The sequence below is a fragment of the Malania oleifera genome, chromosome 3 (assembly GCF_029873635.1).
Source record: "Malania oleifera isolate guangnan ecotype guangnan chromosome 3, ASM2987363v1, whole genome shotgun sequence".
NCBI classification, from domain to species: domain Eukaryota; kingdom Viridiplantae; phylum Streptophyta; class Magnoliopsida; order Santalales; family Ximeniaceae; genus Malania; species Malania oleifera.
Genome location: NC_080419.1, coordinates 47,034,633 through 47,043,134, shown reverse-complemented (window position 1 = coordinate 47,043,134; position 8,502 = coordinate 47,034,633).

The following is an 8,502-nucleotide window of genomic DNA, read 5'->3' as shown; positions in this document are numbered from 1 at the left end:
TAGGCAACTCAAAGGTCGCACCTAAAGCATACCAGGGCACTCACCTTACTTAGTAAGCGCACAAGTGATAAATTGATCTCGTACTCACACAGTTCATACAAAAGTTTACCGGTGAAGGCTCCTAAGAATAGGGAAATCTACCTGCCCATACAAGTAGTTTCCCTCTGCCCTAGCACGTTATGCGGCTACTGCCACATCTGTAGCTATTAGTGCACTCGCCTTACTCAGCAAGCCCTTAGGCGAAAGGTACGCCTCGCCCAATCGTAACATGTTCTACGTACATACATACTTCTAATATCATAATATATCATTCTTTCTATCATTATTCAATCATACACATCTGTTCATATTCATAGCTTAACATTGGATGACATTTCACTTTAAGTGACTCTTTCCCATTTTACATTGTTCACATTTCACATTCCATTTCCCTTTCATTCATTTCCCTTATCATTTCATTTCATACCCAGCATTTTTCAGTTGTTTTACCCAACATATTTCAGCAGTCATACATTAACCCATCATTTTTCAGCTGTCATACAGTTACCCAGCCACTTTCAGCTGTTTTATTCAGCATTTTTCAACTGTCACACATTTACCCAAACACTTTCAGCTATTTTACCCAACATATTTCAGCTGTCATACATTTACCCAGCCACTTTCAGCTGTTTTACCCAGCATATTTCAGCTGTCATACATTTACCCAGCCACTTTCAACTGTTTTACCCAACATATTTCAGCTATTTACATGGTTGCATTAACACACATAAGCAACATATATAATTTAACATTTTCATACTCAGTTCATTTCCTATATATCATGCATCTCATACATATAACATATTTCCACACAGCATTCCTATTTACTCATGCCACACAATTTAGCAGTAAAATTCATACATTGCCTGAAAATAAGCCAACCCACAATCAACATTCATATACTAGAAAAATACTTTTAATTTCTTGCATAATTATTTTGAAAAAAATATTTCACTTTCATTCATCAGTTCAATTTCACATATACATATCTAATAAACAGTCCTAAATTCAAAAAAACATTATTTAAATGGTCGGCATTTTAAACCCATATTGAAAAATTTACACATACATATAACACAATTTATTATTTTCATTAAATTCATAAAAATTCTGATTTAATATATATTTTTCCCCTTACCTGATTTCTTGCACTACGCTAATAGGGATCCCGAGAAGATGCTTGCGGCGCTCACTCGGATCCTGAAATTAAATTCCTAATTGCAATAAATTATTCCTGAATAAAATATTATTTAAATATTTCCTAGGGTCATAATTTCTAAATAAATAATAATACCCGCAAATATATCCAAATTGCCAAATTTCCTAAATCTCACTCTTGCTTTGGAGTAGGGCCTAGAAAATTCCAATTGAAAATTTGTCCACGTCAAAATGACGGTAATCGCGACTAGGACCACATGGTGGTACCCGATCGCCGATTTAACAACAGATTTAAAGCAAAATTGAAAAAAATAGAGAAAAATTATCTTTTCCCAAGAGTAGTGCCTAAGCCGTTCCCATGAAAAATCTGCTCCAGTAGAAATGTCGGCAGCGGAACCAAGAATCCAATGACACCTTCCGTTTCCCGATCCACCGCAAACTCATCGAAAAATTAAGAGAAGGAGAGAGAGAGAGAGAGAGAGAGAGAGAGAGAGAGAGAGAGAGAGAGAGAGAGAGAGAGAGAGAGAGAAAGACGGAGCGAGCCAATTGAGAGAGGCGGAGAGAGAGAGCCAAACTCTCTATAATTTTAAATCTTTAGTTTCCTGAACTTTCAGGAAACCTTTCCTTTCATATATATATATAACTTACTTATATTATAATATAATATATATATTTATTTATTTATATATTATAATAACCTATATATGTATATATATATATATATATTTCTCTTATTTCAATTAGTTTTTTTTTTCTTTTTTTTAAGTCCAATGCAAAAATGTTTAATTTAATAACTAATTATTTAATTATTTAATTTATCTTGATTTAATTTAATTTCTTTAAAAAAATTAATTAAATTAATTTTTTTTTCTTTTTCCCACGCATTCCTTTTATTTATTTATTTTTTATTTTATCTTTTTTTTTATTATTTCAATCATTTTAATTTTTCGAGTCTTTACAAAAATTTTAAGATAATATATGGCTGCTCACAGGCGATGGCAGTGATCACAACCAGTAATGCATTAACATTACAAATCTAACATGGCTCAATTCCTATACATTAGGATATGCTATCCTAGGACACAATGGCAGCAGCCATATTATGAGACATGGCATGTAATGTACAATTGGCTATCCAGAAAAAATTCTCTAAGTTCATAATGTTGAGGGCCGAAAAGTATAATAATAAAAGAAATTGGAAAAATCACTCTCTCTCATACTCTCTCTAAAACCCTACAGCCCTACCCCCTCCTTCCTTGGATTCTCGCTCCGTTAAACCCCGTTTTGACGATCAGGAACCACCACCAGGTTCGTGGGAAGGTTCTCTGCAATTTCACTAGAATAGATTTTCAATTTGCGGTTCCGAGGCACCACTCCAAAATCAGGGTAAGTGAGGTGATTTAGAGTCTTATTGTTAATTTGGAGTATATAAAGCCTAGAAAATACTGAATGATGAATATACTGGGGGTCGAGTTGATTAAATTTGGGAAATATGAATTTCAAGGTTTTGAACTTCGAATGTCGTGGGGCGTAGATTTAAAGTTTCAGCAGTCTTATTAGGAAACAGGTAAGGGAAACATGTTATGCCAGTTAAATTAGAGATTTTTACTAGTAAAATATAGTAAATGATTATGGGTTTCCAAAGTAAGATTTTGAATAATTCAGAGTAAGAAATTATACAGTTTTACAAATTATATTTAATAAGTTTTAATTATTGTGTGGCATGCGAATATTGGTATAGTACAAAATTCTATACAGCTTTTATAGAACTATGATTATATAGTTTTTACATAATCATGATACACAAATTATACAGTTTTACTTACAAAATTATGATTATATAGTTTTTACAGAATTATGATACATAAATTATACAGTTTTATTTACAGAATTATGATATTCAATTTTCACAGTACCATGATATACAGATGTTACAGAACCATAACATACATATATTACACCTTACACAAAAAGTTTATTACAGCATTATGGTTAATACAATTTATTTCAGAATCATGGTAAAATAGCAATATATATATCAGTATTATATAGTATCAAAGCCTGATGGATCAAATCAGATTACAGAGCACGGTACCGTAGCTATTACAGTTCAGAGTGCAACCCCACATCTCAGATAAAGTGTGAAATCTATGAGTAGTTGATTGTGCCTTGGGAGAGACGAAGACTCCCTGGTAGTTCAGGTTGAGGCGGCCAATCGGACGACAGAGGTTTTCAATTGACTTATCCTGATAGGCCAATCAGTATTAAGTCCAGCGCATGGGTCGCACAACCCAGTCATGAGGGGTTAAATCATGACACACACACACACACACACACACACACACACACACACATATATATATATATATATAATAGCTAAAAGTATGATTAATGTTAGCTTTGGTGTATTTCCAAGAGGGGGGTGAATTGGAATTTTAAAATTTATCTTCTAGGATAAACGAGATAGTCGCATAACACAACCTTGGGTCTTTCTAATCATTCACGAATTGCGCAGATAATGATATGCGAAAATTAAGTAATGTGCAGCATTTACAATACAACATACACGTGCGGTAAATATAAAGTGTGGAAATATAAATAGACACACGATATGTTATCGGGGTTCGGCCAATACTGCCTACATCCCTGCCTTGGCTACACCAACACAAGGATTCCACTAATGCTCACTTAACGGGTGGAGCGGCACCGATTTCAATCAGGTCAATTCACGGGGCTGACCTCAACCAACACGCCTTACCAGGATGACGCACCTAACTTTCCTAACCGGGTCTAAACCAGTCTGGGACTATTCAACAAGGCTAGTCTCCCTCTTCAGGCCCACACCTGGAATACAATCAATATAAAATTTTCGTACAAATAAACGCTTCTTATACAAGTAGATATGTACCACTATGCACAATATAATCAATGCATCTCAATGATGTAAGAACTTAAGCTCGGTGCTTTACGTGTGCAATCAAACCTCAGAATAATGACTTTATCTAATTAAGCACAAGAGTGTATATCAAAGCAAGATTTGAAACACAATATTTGAATATCACAGTATCAGATCAAGGTTTCAAATATGCTAGCTAGATGATTCAAACAACCTTAATAAGATGTTCTCAATGTACTAGGCACAATGGATGTTTGAATGCAAGCTTTGAAAATGATTTTAACACACAAAAAATATAGGCTAAGGTAACTTGCAATGACAATGCAAGAACCACAAACCACTAAGTCTTCCCACACAAGATTTATCAAATAAAATTGATGGGAGAATTTAAAGCTTTACTCTCAATAATAAAAACAATAAGCACAACAAATGAGAGTATGAGCTAATGAGGATTAAGCACAAACACTCTAAATATACTCACAACACTTGAAAGATCAAGGAAAATGAAGTTTGGGAGTAGTATAGGCAAAAAAGGGATTTTTGATTTTGAGAGAATTTTGGCCCTAATCAATTTGTTAATCCTTGTTAATTATTGCAAATGAACATGTATATATAGGCAAGGAGGAATTTTTTACCGTTGGGGACTCAATGGGGATAATTAAAAAGGTTTAAAATAGGTTTAGAAAAATTAACCCAGTTTACCCCATTTTATTTTTAGTAAAAATTAATTTTACCCGAGAGATTCGAGTGGCTGAACTTTAGTTCGGTCGCCTGAATAGGCTCATCTAAAAAATCAAATTTTAAAGGTTTGAGTGCTCGAAATCAGGGTCGGTTGGTCGAAATCAGGGTCGGTTGGCTGAACCAAAGTTAGTAGCATTATGTCCGAGGTTCGGGTGCCTGAAGTTAAGTTCGATTAACCGAACTGACCAATTCGGTTGCCCGAGGCCATAATGGACGTGAAGGTTCAGGTGCCCAGGTAGTTGAAAAGTGCTCTGACATGGGTTCGAGTGACCAAGGAAAATACCCTCAAATTGGTTCGATCGCTTGAACACAAAGTCAACAAGTTGATCTATCCAGGGTTTGGTCACCCAAGGCGTTTTAAATGCCACAGGTTCGGTCACCCGAGCTCTATTAAGTTTTTCCAATTAAATCCAATTTTGCCATATTTAATTCCCCAGATATAATAAGTGATGTTGGGGACTTTCTTACGTGCAAGCGCTGGGACCTAGGGTCTTTTCTAAGACCTTTTTAAGTACGCCAAAAAACGTGGCGTCAGTCGACCGAAGGTCTCTACAGTCTTTGAGTTTTAGTTGTTACTTGCATATCAGGCATTAATCATTATAGACCGTTCCTATTTTACTATTACAAACCCAATATTAAACTTATAAAATTACAACAATGAATCTTCTATGTCTTCTTTTACTTCAAGCCACTATGTGCCGCATGCCATCAATATGATCCAGTTAGTATGATCCTGCACACAAACTTAGCAACCATTAAATACCAGAGTATTTGTCATTATCAAAACTAGGAATGACCCATGGGGTCAACAATCTCCCTTTTTTGATGATGACAAATACTTGCCTACTTCTCTCCCTTTTGACAATAGCAAAAAGAGTCTAGATTAGACATTTAAGTATATAGGCAAATAAAAGGTAATTATCATTCAAATACAAATATGGTTTTGGGAAATCTTTAAAAATTTCGGTAGCATGCCGTTTGAAAATAAAACATTTTCTAAAAGAATATCTGTATAAAAAATGACTTGTTTGAGTTCTAGATAACAAATTATCCACAACAATCAACTCAAACAGGAGTATAACTATCAACAAGCAAGAGATATGATAGTTGTGCATTTCATACCACAAACAAATTCATAACATATAAAGTAATGACAGGTTTAGTAATTAAGCACACAAACTATATAACTGGTTATTATAATAGTTTAAATGTCATAAAAACAAAATTAGACCATAAATATGCACAAACCATTGCAATTGAAACATATCGTAAGACCCGTGGAAGATATGAGTTTAAAACACACGGCATATGATAGCAAATAGTTGGTTTGAACACAAATACAGTCTAATTAGTTCGCATGCATTTTCATATGACGTTACCGAATCAGTTTATGTAATTTAAAAATATATGGTATATAATAATAATAATAATAATAAGGCAAGTGATAAAGAATTTAGTTTTGAAATTTGATCTTGCCAAAAGTACATGTAGATAAATATAATAATAATAATAATAATAATAATAATAATAATAATAATAATAATAATAATAATAATAATAATATATATCCCCTTTATAATGTTTGCAAAATGGTGTCGGGGGTTGCTTGCTGAAAGAGAAACTTTAATTTAAAACAAGTAAGCACAAATTTTCTAGTTTGTCAATTAAGCACATACTAAAATATAACCAGAAAAATCAACCATTAAGATCCTAAAGATATCAGCCAGTTCAAAACAAGGATCATATGGCTACACAGCTAATTGTGGCAAAACAACATATTTCAACTTAAAAATTTTCAATATAACCATTTTATTCAAGCATATGCCACATTTGATTCAACAACATATCTAAGCTAAAAATTTTGCGAGCATAATATGATAGGCATTTTAATTTTAGATGCTCCCCTTATCAATTTGAATTCTACCTTAGATGCAGTAAGCTGCTTATACTAAATGGAGAATTATTTCATTATGCCTAGTAGTATAAGTCATCAATCTAAATCTTTAAAATCAACTATACTAAGTATTTGTCAATTACATTTGTCACTTGATTAGTATAGTTGTCCCTATAGACCATAGATGCATCAGAGAGTATATATTAAGGCATGCAATAATGTTTATGACCCAAGAACATTTCATTTCAAATCATAAGCCTTTAAGCACAGGATATAATGTTTAGGGATTTCATAAGAGCCTCAATAATTCAGTAGACGAAAGTGAGTCTATGGATCCTTTCTGCGCTTCCTATAGGGATGGATCTGAGCCTTTTTTAACGATTGATTATTATGCTAGGATGAAGTTTAATTATCTATTTGAGTTTTCACTCATCCTTTCAAAAAATATAGAATTTTTGAAATTAGAATGCAAGAATGAAAAAATTAGGAATAACTTCCCAAGAGGGGGGGGGGGTGAATTGGACTTTTAAAAAATTTATTTTAATTCCTTTTTAGAATTCTTAAATTTATTTTATTTCTTTTAACCAATTTGTGACTTGTTTGTTTAATTTGTTAAACACTCAAGAACTTAGTTTCTTTATTTAATCCTTAACCGTACAAACATCCAATCATTCAACCAAACCAATCAACTATAATTAGAAAGCAAACAACCAAGCCAATACACAACACTTATGTAATATAAAAACTCAAGATGGTTGTTTGTTTATATTAGCCAAATTTGAACCAAGCCTTGTATAAATGAATTTGCTTCTTCAATATGATGTGCAATATAAAATCCAATCACTATTTCCAAATATTTAGAATTCAGATAAACTCTTAGTTAATTTCTCTTTGGGATGTTTAACCAAGTAACATACTCTCATATGGTTTCCGCAAGATATGGTTTAACCAACGTACTCCCTTTCAGTTTCTGCAACCCAAATCAAAATAAAACTTTAAGTTTACTTGATTCCCAAATATATGTAGTATATATGATTTTCAATTTAAACCATCCACATAATTTAAATATGTACTGGAAATAAAAAGTAGAGAAAGAGAGAGTGAGATGGAGATTTTTACGAGGTTCGACTTATATCCAACCTAAGTGCTCACCTTTTGTAAGCCAGCAAAGGATTTACTAAACCTATTCCTTTAATGGGCGGAACAAACCTTTACAACACTCCTTGGTTAAGGCTAGAGCCCGTCTTTTCCAAACGATATCCCCTCGCCCGGTCACTCCTTAACTAGGCTAGAGCCCGCCTCTCTAATCAATATCCCCTTACTTAGCCAACGATCCAAAAAACCCTTGGAATTGTCAATCTACAAGATAAAGATCAAATAGATGCGTACAAAGAACTTGCTCCTCAAAGAGCTGGTTAGTACACCAATTACAACACAACTAATATACTTCAAAGTAAATCACAATATAGAAATTAACTTGAAGCTCAAGGAAGTATATCACCGATTAATTCCTTCAATGATTGAAAGATTTAGAATTTGTAGCACAATTTCGGTGGAAGAAGATCGGCTAAAACTCAGTTGAACTTGTGCACAATATGTGAGCTTGAGAGCAAGAGAGAGCCTTGAGAATTTGAGAGCAATTTGAGAGAGACTTTGAATTTTTTCAAAATTTGAATTCTTGGTTGTGTTGATTCAATGATCTTTGAGGCTTATTTATAGATTTTAAAAGGTACGTAACTTGGTCCCCAAGTGGCTCGAAATATTCCCCAAGTTT